The sequence below is a fragment of the Plecotus auritus genome, assembly GCF_963455305.1.
Source record: "Plecotus auritus genome assembly, chromosome: X".
Classification (NCBI taxonomy): domain Eukaryota; kingdom Metazoa; phylum Chordata; class Mammalia; order Chiroptera; family Vespertilionidae; genus Plecotus; species Plecotus auritus.
Window position 1 is genome coordinate 98721085 of NC_137784.1, and position 21790 is coordinate 98742874.

General features: G+C 40.2%; 1 protein-coding gene and 1 pseudogene across 2 annotated transcripts in view; both read right to left on the minus strand.

The window, feature by feature from the left end:
* Positions 1-5600: 5600 nt before the first annotated feature.
* On the minus strand, positions 5601-20424 carry LOC308240219 (spermatogenesis-defective protein 39 homolog; annotated as a pseudogene). Its single transcript has 4 exons — positions 20190-20424; positions 6574-6751; positions 6201-6466; positions 5601-5802 (listed from the first exon to the last, which is right to left on the minus strand). The product of its transcript is annotated as a spermatogenesis-defective protein 39 homolog (transcript).
* The window catches only part of RNF113A (ring finger protein 113A), a gene marked incomplete at its 5' end in the record, with an annotated part of 29800 nt that continues 15483 nt past the window's right edge, over positions 7474-21790 (minus strand). The window contains one exon of the mRNA XM_080651888.1: positions 7474-7777. The remainder of the gene's footprint in view (positions 7778-21790) is intronic.

Sequence of the window (21790 nt, forward strand, 5' to 3'; positions counted from 1 at the left end):
CCTGGGTATGTGCCCTTACCAGAATAGAACCCAAGACCTTTCAGTGCAGGGGAGGATGCTCAATCAACTGAGCCACACCGCCCAGGGCATATTAATTTACTCTTGTGCAAACTTCCTCATGCATCCTGGGCTTCTGTTTTCCTCTTCAATGTAATCTCTTCTGCTTTCTGTTTTCCCAACTCAGTTATTTAGGATCAAGTTTAACCATGTTTTAAACAAGATAAAAGTTTCTTTCTTTCTGGTATAAATAAAGTCAGAAGGGCTCTTCTGTCATTCTTAACATGAGGCTTTGCCTCCTAGTCCAAAATAGCTGCTTGAGCTCCAGCCATTTGATCAGCATTCCAGCCAATAAGAAGGAGGAAGTCACAAAGAGCATGCCCCCTCTTTTAAAGGATACACTTCCATTTACATCAATTGGCTAGGACTTAGTCTGTAGGGAGGTTGGGAAATGTGTTTTGTTTTTTTTTTTCCTAGATAGCCATCCGAGCTTCTTTTATTCAAGACAAAGGAGAAAGGGTAATAAGGGATAATTAACAGTTTTTATCTCACCAACTAATTTGTAAACCATTCTAGAGTGAGGATCTTGCTTTATACCTTTATAAAGTTCAGTGCTGACAAGGACCTCAGTAAAATCTCTTAATAATTATGGTTAATCTTTTCAGCAAACATTTGTTTAGTACCTATTTTATGCCAAGGATTGTGTTGGGAGGCTGGGGGCTAAAAAATGAAATGAACACAGGAAACAAAGACTTCACCCAAAAAGTGTTGATCTAAGCAGGTATTTGAACCATTACAAAACTTGTCAGGAAGAGGAGGGGAAAAACATTCTAGGCAAAGGGAATAGTTTGTATAAATTATCAGAGGTATTAAACAACATATCATGTTGGAACTGTGGACCATCTGGTATACTTAGACCAGTTGTCTGAACCAGGGACAATTTTGCCCCCTAGAGAACATTTGGCAAAGTCTGAGAATTTTTTTGGTTTCCACAACCAGATGAGTGCTACTGGCAACTAGTGGATAGAAGACAGATACTGCTAAAAATCTCCTCCCCCAAAGAATTATTGGGACAAAAACCACAATAGTATTGAGGCTAAGAAATCCTGCAGTATAGAGTGCAAAAGGGGTAGGGGTGGGAGAGCTTAAGATATGAAATCAGAGAAATCAGCTTGATCCTAAAGAATCTTGTTTTCCTGCTAAAAAATGTGTACTTTATCCTGGCGATTGAGATGGGGAAATAATTGAAGAAAATTTTTAAAATAATTCTTTATTGTTGGAAGTATTACATATGTTCCCCTTTTTCCCTCATTGACCCCCTCCAACCCACACCCTCCACCCCATACTCTCACTGTCCCATTGTCTGTGTCCATGGGCCATGCATATATGCATACAAGGTCGGTCCTTGGTTGATTACCTCCCACCCACCCACGCTCCCGTCTGCCCTCTGAAATTCCACACTAATTGAAGAAATTTTTTCAAAAACGTTTTAATTATGGAAATGTTCAAGTATGCCTAAAAGTAGAGAGAATACTATAATGAATTCCCATCAAACAGTGACTCAGTTTCAATAATTATCAATATTTTTTATGTAATCTTGAAAAGTTTGTTTATTTAAAACAGCACGACTCACCCGGACAGTGTGGCTTAGTGGTTGAGCGTCAACCTATGAACCAGGAGGTCACGGTTGGATTCCTCATCAGGGCACAGGCCTGGGTTGCAGGCTCAATCCCAGTAGGGGATGTGCAGAAGGCAGTCAATGATTATCATTGAAAGGAGTTTTTAGGGGTAAAATAGGAGTTTTTAGGGGTGAAATAGGCAGGTTTAGGAAAATTTAGGAATTAAGGGGTCCATGGAAAAAGCACAGGGCTACAGAGCTGCAGAAGGTACATTTCCATCAAATAAGGGAGTTGGGAGCAGCAGAAGGTATACATTTACAGAATAAAGGGAAGGAAGCCCCTTATTCAGAGAGGGAAGAGGAAAGCCCAAAGGGAATAGGAGAACAATAAGGGAGAGGAAGGAGGGAACCTCAAGTACCTCACGTGAGGTTTGAGCTCTGAAGTTGCTATAGTGACCAAATCAGAGGGGATAGTGACCAATCAGAGGGGATGTCAGGGCACAAAGAACTGCAACCTTTATAAACCGTAGAAAAAAGGGACTTAATGGGATTCTTTCCCCCTCCCCACGTGGGAGTCTGTGCTTGTTTCTCAATAAATTTCCACCTTTTACTATACCACCTTTTGTCTGTGGTTTCATTCTTCGACTCCACCTGGACAAGAATCTGGGAACCATCCTGCCCAGAGGAACACCATGCGTTCTAGTCCAACTTTCCTATATCATCATCATTGATATTTCTATCTCTCCCTCTCCCTTCTTCTCTCTCTAAAATCAATTAAAAATGAAAAGAAAACAGCAAGACTTTTGGGATTGGAGTTTATTGATAACGTTAGATTATTGGACCAAAGTATTTCATTTTAGGAAACTAGTGAGCTTGAATGATTGTTAGCATTTAAGGTGAAGCATAGTGGTCCCTCCTTTGGAAAAACTGCTGTTTGAAACTACTGTTTGAACTACTCTGTTATTCTTAGACAGTCTCTTATTCTGTAGGTCAACTCTGTTATTTTTAGACTGTAAAATAACTTAGTTTTTTGCTTGCATAGAAAAGATAAAAATTAACTGTCTGACCTTGCAAGCTAGCCATCTAAAGGGGCTGATACACTGATACTGATATTAATTCACATAATTCTGCCAAATGTTTATTTGTCCAAGGTTACAGGTGTCTATATAGATATGATATGTGCCCAAAGTTACAAGTATAGATATTACAGATGTTTTATTAGATATAATATGTATTCAAGGTTACAAGCTGTCTTACACAAAGAACTAGAAGGATATAAAAAGGAAATACTCCCTCCTGTGTTTGTTCAGAATTTTACAGAGGTAATCTGCTCTGAACCTGCGTGCAATAAAGAAGGCTCCTAACTAATTGGCTTATTAGGCATCTTGTCCAGCTCGCTGATTTTTGATACAAGGAAAAGCAACTTTATTCTCTGGCAGAGGAAATGACATGTTATCTGGAAGCTGCATTCTCTTGTTGGCATTCACATCTTTAAATTTTTCTTCTTCTTTTGACTGACAGATCCTGCCTCAAGTTTATTTGTGCTGTTGTATTGTCAATCAGCGAGCTGGACAAGATGCCTTAATGAGCCAGTTAGTTAGGAATCATCTTTATTTTGAGCAGGTTCAGAGCAGAATACCTCTGTCAAATTCTGAACATACACAGGAAGGAGTATTCCCTTTTTATATACTTCTAGGGTCTTTGTATAAGTTATTTTTGCAGACAGCTTGTAACCTTGAGTATATATCATATCTAACAAACACCTGTCATATCTATACAGACAACTTGTAACCTTGAGTACATATCATATCTATACAGACACCTGTAACCTTGGATACATAATGAACAAACACTTGGTGTGAGAATATGGGAATTATTATCAGTATCTGTGTATCAGCCCCTTTAAATGGCTAGCTTGCAAGGTCAGACAGTTAAGTTTATCTTTTCTATTATTCAAGCTAAAAACAAAGTTATTTTTATAGAATAAGAGCCCATATGAAAATAACAGAGTTGACTTATGGAACAAGGGACTATCTAAAAATAGCAGAGAATTTCAAACAGCAGTTTCAAACAACAGTTTTTCCAAAGGAGGGATCATTACTATGCTTCAGTAATGATAGCACAGGAGGACACTAACTCCATGCAGACAGCAGCCCAAGGGTCACACCAGTCCTTCCATCCTCACATTGGTAGACAGAGGACTCTACTGTGGAGCTTTCCTGGGGGCACCTTTGGGAGCCTGAGCCTGAGTGGCAGCCTGGGGCTTGTTTTGAGTCTTGGCCTTGGATTTTGGCCGGCAGAGCTTGACATCTCATTTCAGGTCTTTAAATGCCTCTCAGCATGGACACCTGCTGCCCTGACCCCCACTCAGGTTCCATACTGACCCATCCAGATGCCTCTTTGACAGCTCCTTTTAGAGATCTAATGGGCCTCTCAAACGTAGTATGTTCAAACTGAAGTCCTCCTGAGCTTCCTACCAGTGTCCTTTCCGCCTCTATCCTTCCAGTTTGGGTGAAAACCTTTGCATTATTCTAACACCTCACGTTCCTCTCATACCATAACATGCAGTCTCAGCAAACACTTCCCATCTCATTTACAATGAGTTTTCCCCCCGCCCTTGCTGTGGCCCACATGGCCCTACATGATTGGGTCTTTCTCTATCTCACCAACTCCATCTCCTACCAACTTCATCCCCCACCATCCCCCTTTATGCTGCTCCACTACTTCCCAGTCCCACCTGCTTGTTCCTTTTTTTTTTCCAAGGAAGAAACAGCTTTATTAGGAGTCTATGCATGTTTGGGGAAACCCAGTCCAGTCACAGAGAAGAGAGGCTAACATTGTATAGGGCAGGCATCTAGCATTACAGAACATCCTTTTAAAAACCAAGTATGATACTAAAGCCTCCATCTCAGTATCCTAATAGTCAGAAATGCTGCTGAGGTCAGCCCTACTGGAACTTCTGGAGGCTCCTAGTGAAACAGCAAGCTCTGTGCATACGGGAGAGCTCCGGTACTGCCGAAGCTAAGCTCCACACAGGTGGGCAGTCTGGGGCAGGAGAGTTAGAGGGAAAGGCAATGGGGATGTTCTCGTCACCCACACAAGGTCATCTCAGTCTGCAGGTGATAGAGGAACCACAGGTCCTTGAACAGAGGCTAGACCGGGGCAGCAGAGGGACGCTGGCTGAAGACACAACGTCTGGGCCATCTGTCATAACTCGGAGCGCTCCGTGCAGTCTGGAGTGAGGGCACCTCCAGCAGGTCCTGCAACATTGGCTCCCTTCTCGAGGAGCCTGGGAGAGAGCCATTTTGGTTCTGCTCTGACTCCATTCACAGCAGAACTGGCCATGTCCAGCACCAAGTCCAGGGTCATAGTCACTGAGAGGAACTGAGTGGTCACTATGATAGCTGCACCTCTTAGTCTAGGAGACTTCTTTAGCAGAGCAGTCACTTTTCTCAGACCAAGAGAGATCTTGCCACAAATGGGCCCAGTCTAGAAATGACTCCACTTTCACATGAGCACCAGGTGGAGGGAATCTTTCCCATGAGTCGAAGCTTTAGATCTCGGCCCTCAGATGATGGCCCTTAGACAGAAGATCAGTGCTCAGGTGCCAGTTTCTGTCCCAAGAGTAGCAAGTGTCACCTGTTGATGACAGGCCCAAGCAATGTGCTGCTATAACTCTCCCAAAGGAGAGCACGCACTCTCTCAACCTCGGACTGAAGAGTCCTGGGTTCGATTCCAGTCAAGGGCACGTATTTTGGTTGCAGGCCAGATCCCCAGCCCCGGTCGGGCGAGTGCAGGAGGCAACCAGTCAATGTGTGTCTCTCACATCGATGTTTCTCTGTCTCTCCCCCTCCTTCCACTCTCTCTAAAAAATCAATGGAAAATATCCTCGGGTGAGGATTAACAAAACAAAAAAAAGAGAGTACACTCTTTTCAAAGGCAGGAAAGGAAGAAACGAGGCAGGTCTCAGGATAGTTGATGCCACTTAATTCTTCCACCGAATTTGCGTGCTACTGAGAATGGCATCGATCTTCTCCTCCTCTGCAGATCCTTTGTCCACCTTACTCCTGTACGCTAACAACTGCTGACGGTCCTTCAGGTCCCGGCCAGTATCAATGACGACATCGTGGCACTTGAACTTGGTAGCTAAATTCAACTTTGTGTCCACATCTTCCACTAGATCAGTGGTCGGCAAACCGTGGCTCGCGAGCCACATGCGGCTCTTTGGCCCCTTGAGTGTGGCTCTTTCACAAAATACCACGGCCTGGACGAGTCTATTTTGAAGAAGTGGCATTAGAAGAAGTTTAAGTTTAAAAAATTTGGCTCTCAAAAGAAATTTCAATCGTTGTACCATTGATATTTGGCTCTGTTGACTAATGAGTTTGCCGACCACTGCACTAGATTGACATACTCCTGTAATATCTGAACGGGGGCACTGTTCTTATGAAGAATTTCCACGACCCGATGGAAGCCTATGGGTGCTCTCTTCTTGGTGTAGCTCAGCCAGTTCTTTGTGGTAAAGAGAGCATCTACATCATGCCAGGCATGGAGCTTGGCGCGGGCGGCCAAAGCAGTCAGCACATACTGTTTATCTGGGATCTAAAATGTCTTCTTCAGGTTGACTGGACCGCTGAATGTCCCCTCGGGCTCCGTGTAGTGGTAGAAGCAGGAGTAGAAGAGTGTCATCACTAGTGGCATATTGAGGATGGGAGCTTTGCAGGGGTGCTTCCGGAAGATCTCAGTCTGTCCTGCTGATCTAGATGGCGGTCATTTGCCTCAATAATGATCTGATGTTCCAGGAGCATGTAATGGTCTTGTATGTGTGCAGAATCTTCCACTGAAAATGGCAAACCAATGCAGGTCTTAAGAAATTCTTTCTAAGAATTTTCTCAGGGTCCTGAATGCTCAAGTGCTCTCGATAATGGGACAGCACAAGCTCTTCTGTTCTATCTAGGAACCTGAAGAGATCTAAAAGCAGCTTTTGATCCCCTATTTCCTTAAAGAAGTGAATGAGATGTCTCAGGGCGACCTGTCGCACCTCTAGCTCTCAGAAGAGGACCTCTTTGCTCAGTGTCCTCTTCAGGAATATCAGAACGGCAGTAATGACGTTTCCATCATGCATGCTAACTGCTTCCTCTAAGACAGGGGTCCTCAAACTTTTTAAACAGGGGACAGTTCACTATCCCTCAGACTGTTGGAGGGCCGGACTATAGTTTAAAAAAAACACACAACTATGAACAAATTCCTGTGCGCACTGCAGGCGGGAAAGAGGGACCATCTCTCTCCCTGTAGATGTCCTCAGGGTCCCCCTCACTAGGGAAGCTCCCCTGTTCTCTAGACTGACCTCAACCCCTCGCCCCTTCATCCACACTTTCTAGAAACAGGTGCTAACCTCTTGGCCACAATGACCTTAGTTTCCAAACTTTAAAATCAGTAACCAAGATCTGACGAGTTTTATCATGTGTTTTAGAGGTAACAAGACTGAATTTTTGAAATCTATCACATGTAGGCCCTGTGGCTGCTCAGGTTTCTGTTAGGGTGAATGTGACCAAGAATCAGATACATATTTACTAGAGGATATTTAGAAGCTACTGTACAGGCGAGTGCAGAGAAAACCCACCCACAATCCTACATCCTAGATGCTAAACACTGTTAAGTAGGTATTATGTAAAGAAGTTATGCCAACTTTACCTGAATATTTAAATAGGAATGGATATTATGTCTGGCTGTGGAACATTTCCCCTACCCAGTATTGTAAAACCAAAACTTGTTGATTAAATCTTAATGGAAGCTATAGATAAGATAGTTCATTCACCCAGCACACAGCAGAGTCAAATACTGAATACCAAGAATTGCAGTGGAGGAATTAGGGTAGCTTTATTGCAGGGCACCACACAAGAAGAACTGGAAGCCAGCACTTAAAAACCCAGATCACTGATGGCTTACAATTGGAGGCTTTTAAAGGCAAAATATCATGATTAAGCATGAGTAAGAGGTTCAGGGTTGTGGGCTGCGTTGTTGATTGGTCAGTTCTTGTGCAAGCTTCATAATCTCATTTTAGTTCTTGGTGGCATCCTGTTCAGGGTCTTCATCATGCCAGGTGGTCCTTTCTGCTTAATGATTTCTGCAAGACATCTTTGGAGTGTGAGTCAGTAATGTTATCTTAAAAGCAGAAAAAAAACAGAGCTATACATCCTATGCTTAACGGTTACATTCTTCTATTATCTTAAGCAAAGTATACTTTTATATTCTTCCTGAAACTTATTTTACATGCAGGCCTCCAGGCCCCAGGACATGACTACATTCCAGTGCAACTAAGACTCTTAAAAAAACTAATTTAATAATTTCAACTAAATGCTAAATTTTAGTATACCTATCCTATATAATAAAAGGCTAATATGCAAATAGACTGAACAGCGGAATGACCAGTCGCTATGACGCACACTGACCACCAGGGGGCAGACACTCAATGCAGGAGCTGCCCCCTGGGGGTCAGTACGCTCCCACAGGGGGAGCACTGCTCAGCCACAAGCCAGGCTCACGGCTAGCAAGTGCAGCGGGGGTGGCAGGCCTCTAATTCTGTTATGATTTGCTATCAGTTTCAACAGTTCACAGTCACTTAGTTTTCTTTAGAAATTGAGGTTTTTAGCGGTTAAAAAGCCAAATATATGTAATTGAAACTACTAGGAATAATAAGTGAATCAACTTAGAATGCAAGGAAAGTAGTATATATGTTTTCAGTAATGGAAGATATTAGGTATAGAGATACATTTTTTGAGGGGAATTATAAGAAAATAAGTTTGTCCTAAAATAAGTTGATTATGTCTGAATGAGGAAAGTTGTATAAGGTTTGTGAAAAGGATTCTCAAGAAAGGAAATTTTCTGTGTGGTCAAGTGAGATTGGAATGAATTTAAGTAACCAAATTTAAATACTAAACATAAACTGATGCAAAATTAATTTGTTTTTTCTCTCTGTTTAAAGGATAAAGTTTTTATGGATTATTGGTCTGCTCTTCCTAAGATACAGTACTGAGAAAAGTTTTTTGCCAAGAAAAGATTCTATTTTATATCAACATCATATTCTGTATCTTATGATGCCTTAATTACTCAAGAAAACTGAATCATCTCAATAATAAGAACAAAGTTTTGCCTGGCTGGTGTGGCTCAGTAGTTGAGCATTGACTTATGAACCAAGAGGTCATGGTTCGATTCTTGGTCAGGGCACATGTCCAGGTTGCAGGCTCCATCCCTGGTGGGGGGCGTGTAGGAGGCAGCTGATCAATGATTCTCTCATCATTGATGTTTCTATCTCTCTCTCCCTCTTCCTTCCTCTTTGAAATCAATATATATATACACACACACACACACACACACACAACTAGAGGCCCGGTGCACGGATTTGTGCACCGGCGGGGTCCCTCGGGGGATGTCAGACTGCCAGTTTCAGCCCAATCCCTGTAGGCCAGGCCAAGAGACTCCATGGGTGCACGAATCCGTGCACCAGGCCTCTAGTATGCATATAAGATCTTTGATTAATCTCTTCCCACCGTCCCCCCTGAGATTCATCAGTCTGTTCCATGTTTCCATGCCTGTGCATCAAGCATCTGCACCCTGGTGGTCAGTGTACGTCATAGCTACTGGTCAAACAGTTGCTTAGGCTTTTATATATATAAATATAAAAGAACAAAGTTTTGCTAACAGTTATGTAACCTTTTGTATGTTTTTGAAATCTTTTATTGTTACTTTGGTTAATTGAATAAGTATCCTAAATAAAAGCCTAATATGAAAATTGTCCCCTCGGGCAGTCACCTTGCAGTTGGCTCCCAGGCACTGAGGGACCTGGGTGGGCGGGGGGCCCAGCCCTGATCGGGCTGCAGGCAGGGCTGCTGGGCTGTGAGGCTGGGGGTGCAAGCTGGGGGTGCGAGGCTGGGGGTGCAAGCTAGGGCCCAATTTCTGCAGGCCTCCCAGAGGGACCCTACCCATGCACGAATTCGTGCACCGGGCCTCTAACTGTTTCATAATGACCTATAATCCTATTTAAGTCAAGTATTTTAGAACTTCTTGATAATTTGACAAACTTCCCCAAATTCCAATTTTAAATAGAGCCTTTTTCTTGACCTGGAAGTAACTTTGAGGCGTTCCAGAGGGCCCCTGGAACATCTCAAATTATTTTTGTTCTCTCTATAAAATAGATATTAAACTGATTAGGCTTATTTGGTATGTTAAATTACATGGGAAGCATTGTGAAATAAGTGATGATAAACTCGTAGGGTATATTGTATGGGTAAATAATGGCTGTAAATTAAACTAATAGTTGGGATTCTGGGAAACCCAAAACAGCTACTTGGTTCTGCCAGGTTCCCTGGTAAATTCCTTTTATATATATTCCTTATCCATTATAGTACACTGAAGCTAGATTTCATTCAACTGCCACTAATTAAGGGTTATCGATATGTTCTTATTGTTGTATGTATATTTTCCAGATGGGTTGAAGCCTTCCTCTGCTGCAAGGATGATCCTTTACAGTGGCAAAGAAATTGTTAGAAAATGTGTTTTACACTTGATGTATAACTCCCATGGTCTCTAGTGATTGAGGCACCTAATTCACTGGGTAAAAATCATATGAGCCTTGATGAAGGCCTTGAAAACTTCTTAGAATTATCACTGTCTCTATCACCCTCAATCATCAGGCAAGCTTGAGAGAACTAGTGGAAAAACCAGATTCAAGCAAAACAAGACAATTACACAGGACTGAATGATGAGGATAATTACTGTTTTTATGACTTTTTGTTTCATATATAGCTGGTTCTTTAATTTTTGTTTCTTCCCCAGATATAAGGAAATTTTTCCTCTTAAGCTAAATATGACTTAGAAAAATTTGATAAATTATACCCTTTGTAAGCAGAACTGAAACATTTCTATTCTCTCCCTGCTTGATCCCTCCAGAATTCAGAAACTCTCAGTGAGTATTCTCATTTTCATGGTCATATTGTTATCTGTATAAGTTCAATAAGAATCTGTTCCTTTTATAGGACATAATTGGAAACTGATTATATTACCAAGGCTTTGACTAGGAAGTCAAATTAGACAAACATGCACGGACTCAGATATGACCAGACAGCTTTAAGGCATTAAAAAATGGACTTATGGAAGCCAATAAAATCCTTTGAAATATTGCCTTGACACCCTGCTTACAAGGTTCTTAGTGGCCTTACCAAGTGAGTAAGGAAGGTCATTTCCTGGCTGGTGCAGAGACTTCAAGATGTTATGGTGACCTCAAGAAGAGAGGAACTCACCCAAATCTATACATATTGCAAGCAGTCTGATGGTAAGTCCTTGCATTGAGAAGTCTTTTAAAGTTCAATCTGAAGATTCCTTATGAAAAATTCCAGTAAAGCAATTTAAAAGAGCATCTATAGTTAATTGCTATTCTTGCTACTTCTATGTAAATAACAGGACAAGTTTATTGAATCTAGACTTATTTTGCAAACAAATTAGTCTTAATTTGATGGTCTTTGGTAAAAATGGGGGGTGATTTTTAACTTTATTTATTTGGGTGACACTAGTTAACAAAACATTACAAGTTTCAGGTGATTTAGAGAGAAAAATTATGCTTTAGTAGAAACTATAATACACATTTGTGGATATCAGATTCCAGTTAATTGTCTTCGAGGTTTTATTTCCCCCCTGTAAACTGGACTGGGTCCTGAATTCTTCTATAGTTTCCTCAAATATTTGGCTGTAGCTCTCCAAACTCACGTTTCTAATTTTCTTCCTCTCTTCTGACTTGGAATCATTGAGAAGTAAAACTGCCCTTTTTCCTGAAGCCCTGCAAACAAACTGACACTAGATGACTTGTAAACTCCCAGAGGAATCTCCACAATAGCTAATATATGGACAATCTTTGTGCCTATTGCAGCAGGATCACCAGAGATATTCAAACTGAAAAATCTATCAGCCTGTCACTGCCTGCCTTCACTCCATCAAAAGATGTTTCAATCCTGACATCTAGAAATCTTGACTGGCTCCACCCTTGGCTCAGAAACTTTTATAATTTGCTGCAATCATTAACCATTGTTTTCTGTTTGCTTCCATGGGTATGCCTCTTCTTAATTACCTGATTGCTTGCATAATACAGGCCTAGCTTTGGGAGCCTACCTGCAAGACAGCCTCCTGAAATGAGGCACAACTGTTAACTAAACTGACCTAGTCTCAAGACTGAGACTGGTTTAATGCAACATGGAACACTCTGTCAACTTAGCTTCTGAAATGTGAAACTCTTATTTGAAATTTCACATGTGGGATGTGGGGGAGCAAAATTTGTCACCCCAAAATATATCTCTTTGGCATAAGGATTACTTTAGGCTAGTTCTTGTGGCTAATCTAATAATAAAATTAAAATGAGGCAGATTAACAGGAGAAAAACAAATTAAAGTTTAATAACATTCATACCTCCTGTATACATGGGAGAGATCCAGGAAAACTGAGTAACTTGCCTAAATGGTGGAAGCCACAACCTTAAATACCACCTTCAGCTGAAGACAAAAGACCTTGGGAATGGAGAGCCAGTTATGGGAGGTTACCAGGAAAAGCAAACTAAACAAGTATAAGATTGTTATGCAGATTTAAGCCCAGGCCAATAAATCTATTGTTAACAGTTTCTTCTACAGATTTCGATATCTTCTTCCTGGCACCGTAAGGGAAAGACCCTTACATCTGTAAGATTTCCCTTATAAATGTAAACTTCCTTTTACAAAGGGTAGCTTCTATAGTGTAACCTCCTCTCTAATTCACTCTGGAAGGCTGTTCGAAAACCGAATCATTTTTTCCTTTTTTTCCCATTAGAAAACATGTAAATTGAATTAATCCATTCCAGACTCCCAAATGATTCCCTGTTCTAACCTTTCTTATATACAGTACATGTCTAATGTACTGTTTAATCTATAAACACTTTAAAAACAAAATACATGAAATGTAAATGAAAATTTAGCAAAAAGGAAGTGAAATGTACAGTTAAAAATGCAACAACAGCAAAAAAAAAAAAAAAAAAAAAACAACCCGAAAATATTCACAGCATTTTATGAAAATCCAATACTCTTTCATGATAAAAACACTTAAAGTCAGTATAGAAGGGAACTTCTTCAACATAAAAAAAAAGCATTTAACACTCAGCTAAACTCACAGCTAACAACACACCTAGGCAGTGAGAGATTGATGCTTTCCTCCTAAGATCAGGAACAAAACAAGGATGTCTGCTCTCACCACTTCTATTCAACATAGTACTAGAGAGTCCTGCTGTAGCAGTTGGTCAAGACAATGAAATAAAAGGCATGCAGACTAGAAAAAAAAAGTAAACTATTTCTCTTTCCAGATGACATGACCAAGTATATAGAAAATCTGGAGGAGTTCAACGTGATTACAGAACAAGATTAAAAATCAATTCTATTTCTATATACTTGCAATGAACAATGCAAAAATGAAATTTATATAGACACAATTTTATTTACAATGGCATCAAAAATAAAATATTAGGAATGAAGCTATTAAGAGTGCAATATTTATAATCTGAAAATTAAAAAGCATTGTTGAAAGAAATGAAAGATTAAAATACATAGAAAAGTATGTGCTTATCAATTGGAAGATTAAGATAAACATAATTAGTATTGTTAAGATGGCACTGCTACCTAAATTGATCTACAGATACAATGCAATCTCTATCAGAATCTCAGCTGGAAAAAAAGAATCCCAGCTGATTTATTTGTAGAAATTGATAAGCTGATTCAAAAATTCATCAGGAATGCCTAGCCAGTTTGGGAACAATTCCTGGTGAGGGCACATGCCCGGGTTGCGATTCAATCGCCAGTGTGGGTGTGCAGGAGGCAGCCGATTGATGATTCTCTCTCATCATTGATGCTTCTATCTTTCTCTCCCTCTCCCTTCCTCTCTGAAATCAATAAAAATCTATTTTTTAAAAAATGCATAAGGAATTGCAAGAGATCCAGGATATCTAAAACAGTAGGAGGACTCACACTTCCTGACTTTAAAACTTATTATAAAACAACAGTAATTAAGACCTTGTGGTACTGGCATAAGGATAGACATAGATAAATGGAATAGGATTGAAAGTCCAGAAATCAACCCATGTATCTATGGTCAAATGATTTTTTATGAGTGCCAAGAACATTCAATGGTCTTTTCAAGAAATGGTGCTAGGTCACTGGATAGCTACAGACAAAGGAATGAAAGCAAAGCCTTATCTCAAAATGGATGAAATACCTAAATGTAAGAGCAAAAACTATGAATCTCTTGGATACATTTAGCAATGTATTCTTAGACATGATACCAAAAACATGAATAACAAAAGGAAATAAATTGTACTTCATTTAAATTAAAACCTTTTGTGCTTCAAAGAATACCAACAAGAAAAGTAAAAAGACAACCCATAAAATGGGAAAATATATTTGCAAACCATATATCTGATAAGGATCTAGTATCTAGAATATATAAGGAACTTACAACTGAAAAATCAAAAAACAACAACAAACAACACAATTTAAAAATGGGTAAAGGACTGGACTAGACATTTCTCCAGAGATGATAATACAAATGGCCAACAAGCACATGAAAAGATGCTCAAGGACATTAGTCATTAGGGAGGTACAAATCCAAACCACAATGAGATACCACTTTACACCTACATTTAAAAAAAGAAACAGATGTTGGTGGGGATGTGGAAAAATTAAAACCTGCTTACATTGCTGGTGGGAATGTAAAATGGTGTAGCTGCTATGGAAAACACTTGGCCAGTTCTTCAACGAATTAAGAATAGTTTTACCATATGACTCAGCAATTTTACTCCTAGGTGAGAATACTCAAAAGAATTGAAAAATAGTTATTCAAATCTATTCTATGTACACCCATTTTCAGAGCAGCACTATTCATAATAGCCAAAAGGTAGAAAACGCACAAGTGTCCATCAACAGATGGATGGATTAATTGTATATACATACAATGGAATGTTATTCAGTTCCCAAAAAGAAGTACAACGCGGTTGAACCTTGAAAGCATTATATTAAGTGAAAGGAGCAAGATTGTATATCATATAATTCTATTTATATAAAATATCTAGAATAGCTAAATCCACAGAAACAATGCAGTTTGGTGGTTTCTAGGGGTTGCAGGAAGGAGAGAAAGAGAAACATTTGCTTAAGGAGTATGGGGTTTTCTTCTGAGGTGATGAAAATATCTTAGAACAATATAAAGGTGGTAGCTTCACAACACTGTTATTGTACTAAATACCACTGAATTGTTCACTTTAAACTGGTTAATTTTATGTTATGTGGATGTGGAAACAACCCAAATGTCCATCAAATGATGACTGGATAAACAAAATGTAGTATCCTATATAATAAAGAGCTAATATGCAAATGGTCGTTGTGCCCTCGCGCCGGGGCCGGGGGACCTGAGGCTGCACCCTCCACCCGGCGCCGGGCTGGGGGACCTGAGGCTGTGCCCCTCGCCCTGCAGAGCTTGATGGGGATGGGGCCGGCTGGGTTTGGGTCTTGCACAATTTCGAGGTGTGCATGGGTGGGCGGGGAATGGACTCTGGGTCCCGTGGCATGCCCAGACTCTGACAGGAGGGATATTTTCATATACATTTTACTAATTTTCTTTCATCTCTGACACTTCTATTACAGAGGAAGGGCAAATAGCAGTATTAAAATATTTCCTCTAATTAATTCCCTTTTAATGTGCACGAATTTCATGCACCAGGCCACTAGTATCCATATAATGGAATATTATTTAGCAATATTCAGGAATGAACTGACACATGCTACAACATGGATGAATCTTGAAAACATTCTAAGTGAAAGTAGGCAGTCACAAAAGGCCACATATTATACGATTCCACTGATAAGAAATATCCAGAAGAGGCAAATATATAGACAGAAAGGAGATCAGTGGTTCCCTGTGAGGGTAGGGGTCAAGAGGGAATGATGGACAGTAACTGCTAACAGGGATGGGTTACTTTTGGGGGTGTTTAAAGTGTTCTTAAATTAGATAGTGATGCTTGCATAACCTTGTAAATATACTAAAAGCCACTCATATAAATATCGTATCATGATATGATATGGGAATTATGCCAATAAAGCTGTTACAAAAGAGAATAAAAGGGAGATGAGAAGGGCAAGATATTTGGCAGACATTATCCTTGGTTTGTTGAGAGGGAAGGAGAGATAAATAGCTAAAGAGGAAGGCTGGGTCAATGGGAAAAAAGCAAGGGAGTGATTACCATAAAAGTCAGTATAGTGGTTACCTGTGTGCATGTGAGGAGGAGGGATGGGACCGGGAAGATAATACATAAAGGGCTTCTGAGTGTTGTCAGTTTTGTATTTTTTAATGGTACAATCAAATATTACTTATTATTTATTAGAGTTGTAAAATGCTTTGTAAATACTTTCCCTTATATTTGTTAGAAAGTATACTTTCTGATCACATTTTAAATTTGATACTAAGGCAGAATTAAGTTTCTTTAAGCTAAATTAAGTAACATTTCTTTAAATTTTTCATAAAAATTACTATCTTGCTGAACAGGAATTTGAACCAGACTTACCCACATATATGTGTATGCTTCTAACTTGTCCTGACACTTAACTTTTTGCATTTTTCCTTTGCTGTACTTCAGTCCCTGTCGTAATTTGGAATACAAAAGGAACTTCCAGGAAGGACATAGCATTACTTTAAACATGTAAAAATAGGAATAGAGTCATCAGTCAGTGACTAAGGATAGCCAAATTCAATTTTACTGGTTTAAACTGTCGAATGTCCTGTCCTTCAGTGAGATCACCATTTGGCATTCAATATCAGGGATTGTGGGCAAGGTGGAAGGAAAGGTGAATGCTAATAATGAATCAAGGCAGTAACTGAAGGAGACTTTGTTTAACTTGTTTTGTAATAAGATCAGTGCTTCAGTGACTAACCAAGTTGTAGTGACAGGAGGAATTGCACGTTACTTGGGAGATGCATAATGACATAGGAACTGCCAAAATTATTTTCATTTATCATGAATTCTAGAAAGAGAACTTTTGATCAGAATTATCACATTCCTTGGTTATCATTAACAAATCAACAAACGACAAGTGCTGGAGAGGATGTGGAGAAAAAGGAACCCTCCTTCACTGTTGGTGGGAATGCAGACTAGTGCAACCATTATGGAAAACAGTATGGCGTTTTCTCAAAAATTTAAAAATGGAACTGCCATTTGACCCAGTAATACCACTTCTAGGAATATATCCTAAGAAAACAGAAACACCAATCAGAAAGGATATATGCACCCCTATGTTCATAGCAGCACAATTCACCATAGCTAAGATTTGGAAACAGCCTAAGTGCCCATCAGCAGATGAGTGGATTAGAAAACTGTGGTACATCTACAAAATGGAATACTACGCTGCTATAAAAGAGAAGGAATTCTTACCATTTGCAGCAGCATGGATGGAACTGGAGAGCATTATGCTAAGTGAAATAAGCCAGGCAATGAAAGAAAAATACCACATGATTTCACTCATTTATGGATAATAAAGAACATTATAAACTGATGAACAAAAAGAGATAGAGAGGCAGAGAAGCATCGAACAGACTGTCAAATTACAGTGGGAAGGCTGGGGAGCGGGGAGGTAAGAGATCAACCGAAGGACTTGTATGCATGCATATAAGCATAATCAATGTACACAAGTCACTGGGAAGGGGGGTGAGGGCATGTGCCGGGGGGTAGGGGAGGCCAGGGGAAGGTCAATGGGGGAAAAAAGGAGACATATGTACTACTATTTGTAATACTTTAAACAATAAAAGAAAGAAAAAAAAAGAATTATCACATTCCTTTTTCCACTTTAAACACTATTTGGTCTTTGGGGAATACAGCACTTCAGTTTCACTCAAAATCCCAAATGGAATCATTCTGCATGATTGTAATAAAAAAAAAATAATGCGTAAATAGCACCCAAGAAAGACTTGTAAGGCTGCTTTACCAAGTTTAAATACAACTTTGTATCTCTAAGCAAATCCATAACTAATCCTCTTTCTCTGCTTCCTTCCCAATAGTCATACCTAATTTGTATTGGAACTTTTATTCAAAATTCATAAACTCTTAGTCTAATTGGGAAAGAGGAATTTTAGTAGGTTAACATGTAATGGGCCCTGTTTGTGATTTTTTTTATACTATGCTAAAAAGCAAAATAGGACCTGGGTTTGATATATAGCTTTTGCTCCTTACCTCAATACTATGTGTTTCTTTTTTTGTCTTTAATAGTTGATAGTCAATATTATATTAGTTTCCCATATGCAGCACAGTGGTTAGACATTTATTAAACTTACAAAGTGATCACCCTGGTAAATCTAGTACCCACTCCCACACCGTACATAATTATTACAATATTATTGACTATATTCCCTATGCTGTACTTTACATCCCCGTGACTATTTTGTAAATGCCAATTTGTACTTCTTAATTCCTTCATCTTTTTCACCCAGTTCCTTAAAGCACCTCTCATCTGGCAATCATCAACATATTCTCTGCTCATCATTGATGTTTCTCTCTCTCTTCCTCTCCCTTCCTCTCTCTGAAATCAATAATATATATATATATATATATATATATATATATATACATACATATATATATATATATATATATATATATTCTGTATCTATGAGTTTGTTTCTGTTTTGATTATTCATTGCTTTTCAGATCCACATATAAGTGAAATCATATGGCATTTGTCTTTCTCTGAATTATTTCACTTAGCATAATACATTGTAGGTCTATTTATCTTATTGCAAATTGTAAGATTTTATTCTTTTTTATGGCTCAGTAATATTCCATTGCATATTTGACCATCTATCAATGGACACTTAGGTTGCTTTCATATTTTTGTCTCTTGTTATAGTCTTTGTTTTATAGTCTATTTTGTCTGATATAAATATTGTTACTCCAACTTTTTTCTGTAATAACTGCCAGTTTTATTTCTCTGGCTAAGAGATCCAGAGGTGATATGAGGCTTACATTTATAAAAAAATTTTTTTTATTGATTTAAGAATGGAAGGGAGAGGGAGAGAGATAGAAACATCAATGATGAGAGAGAATCATTCATCGGCTACCTCCTGCACACCCCCTACTGGGGATCGAGCCCACAACCCAGGTATGTGCCCTTGACCTGAATCGAACCTGGGACCCTTCAGTCCAAAAGCCGATGCTCTATCCACTGAGCAAAACCAGCCAGGGTTATATTTTAATAGTTATTTCATCAAGAGTTTAGGGCCCCCCATTGCCCTTATAAACTGGTTGCAAATTATTTGATTCTTACTTATTAAAGAATTTTAATTCTGTCTGTGACACAAATTCATTAAAAATACATAAGTGCCCTGCCGAAACCGGTTTGGCTCAGTGGATAGAGCGTCGGCCTGCGGACTGAAGGGTCCCGGCTTTGATTCCGGTCAAGGGCATGTACCTTGGTTGCGGGCACATCCCCAGTGGGAGGTGTGCAGGAGGCAGCTGATCGATGTTTCTCTCTCATCGATGTTTCTAGCTCTCTATCCCTCCTCTCCCTTCCTCTCTGTAAAATGTCAATAAAATATATTTAAAAAAAATACATAAGGCCGAAACCGGTTTGGCTCAGTGGATAGAGCGTGGGGCTGTGGACTGAAAGGCCCCGGGTTTGATTCCGGTTGAGGGCATGTACCTTGGTTGCGGGCTTGATCCCCAGTGGGGGGCGTGTAACAGGCAGCTGATCAATGTTTCTCTCTCATCGATGTTTCTAACTCTCTATCCCTCTCCCTTCCTCTCTGTAAAAAATCAGTAAAAATATATTTAAAAAAATACATATAAGCAAAAAGAAAACTCACACCACACAGAAATAAGCACAGTTAAGTTTTTGATGTATATATGTATACACATGCACGCAAACACAATTTGGGATTTTATCGTACATATGTGAACTGATACTAAATATGCTTTGTAACTTACGTTACTTTACAATATGGAATGAACATATTTTCATGCATTTGTGTAAAACTTCCTAGTTGAAAAATAGACCTGGAGAATGGGTCAAAATACAAAATCCAGTAAGATGCTGGTTAACAAGGAAACTATCTAAAACAAAATTCCACCAGATGATTAAAAGCAAAATGAAAATAAAAGATACATCAGAATATGCTAACAGAAAGCAGGGGCCAGATTTTACTATCAGATAAAAAGAAAAGAATTCAAGGCCTAAAGTACACAGGATAAGGTCATCTGCGAGAATGTCTTTGCTTTCTTTTTTTTTTAAATATATTTTTTTATTGATTTTTTACAGAGAGGAAGGAAGAGGGATAGATAGTCAGAAACATCGATGAGAGAGAAACATCGATCAGCTGCCTCCTGCACACCTCCCACTGGGGATGTGCCCGCAACCAAGTTACATGCCCTTGACCGGAATCGAACCCGGGACCTTTCAGTCCGCAGGCTGACGCTCTATCCACTGAGCCAAACCGGTTTTGGCTAGAATGTCTTTGCTTTCAATGCATCATCACAAACTTGTTTTTACTCTTATTTCTTCTCTAAGCCTTTCCAACTCATATACTCCTCTTAGCATTTCTTCAGGGTCCAAATGCCTAATGGGAGTGTTCTCTTTAAGTGCCTGGACAGGTTGAGTCAGCCCGCTTCTAAGGTTTCCTTCTGCTTTCTGTGGTACATCTTCTGAAGGGTGGTCTTCCTTGGCCTTTGGCATGTTCTGTGGCTTTCCTTCATTTCCTTCACAAGACTTTTGCATGGTGAGTATTTTTCTATTATTTCCTTTTTGAATAAATTAATCCTGTAGGGATCCAGTGGATTTTTCTCCTTCTTCACTCACTCAATTTGTGTCACGCCCAAAAGACCAAATGTCCTAAAAGGATCTGGGGCACTTTCCCAACTTTTTTTTTTCATTTCGATTTGCCTAAAATATCTTCTTCTATTCCTTTATTTTCAATCTGTGTATCTTCTGATTTGAAGTGGTTCTCCTGTAGGCAGCATATGGATGGGCCTTATTTTCTTCTCCATTCAGCCACCCTGTCTTTGGATTACAGCATTTAATCCATTTGCATTTAAAGTAACTATTGGGGGAGGGAATAATGGTCGTGGAATAGACAGACGTGTTCCGAGCCTTGTCCCGGAGCAGAAAGAAAGAACAGCTGAGGGTCGCACGAGGAGTGTTTGTTGGCAAGCTGGGGGACAGCTGAACTCCAGAAGAAGGTGGGGGACTGCTAGACGGGGTTCCCCTGACCGGACAGGCCCCACTGCGGCTGGGTCCCCTCCCGGAGCTGCGGGCTTGGACGCGGAGTCTGTGCCATCTTGAACCGAAAAGTGGAGCTTATTGGAAGCCTGAGAATCCACAACTGCGGCACCCACCAAACAGCTGCAAGCCCCAGAACAACGCTCCCCAATTGGCGCAAACACACGGGTTCAGAGGAGCTCTACACTCCACCACGGAAAGGTCAGATTTCGCCTGGGATAAGGTGAGGTCTCTGGTCCCGGCGGGAGAGAGGAACGCGCGTTTTGCGGGAGCTGGAGGACCAGGGAAGTCTGTGCCTAGAAAAATCCGTGGCTGTTGGGGCTGGCGTGATCTGTGAATGTGAAAAGGGGTCCTCAGAGCTGCTAACAGAAGGGCTCTCTAAAAAGCAACCCATTTTGATCTGAAGTGCAGGGACACCCTAAGAATTTCAGGCTGCCCAGACTTACGCGCAACCCCGGAGTTCGCACACTTGGGCTTTTTCCTCTTGAAATTCTTGCTTCTGATTACTAAGCCCAATACATAGGATCACCCAGTTGGGGACACCCTGGGAGACTTCAGGGGAAAGTTGTTTTTCTGGAACCTGGGAATCTGAGCCGGGAGTGACCATTGGAGAGCCAGCTCTGAGGCAGCCCACTCCCACAAACCGGTAGTGAGTGCCACAGGGAAAGAAGGCTCTAACACTGCCTAGAGAGGCCATAGATAGACCCAGAAGTCAATCCAGAAACACTGCCACCCAGGGGCTGAATCACAAATTGTCTCTTGTGTAATCAAAAATAAAGGAATACGAGAAATTAAGACACACCGCCTGCTTAAAATCAGGACTGGCTTACAACACTGAAGAGCAGTGGAACGCGGGGAACTGCAA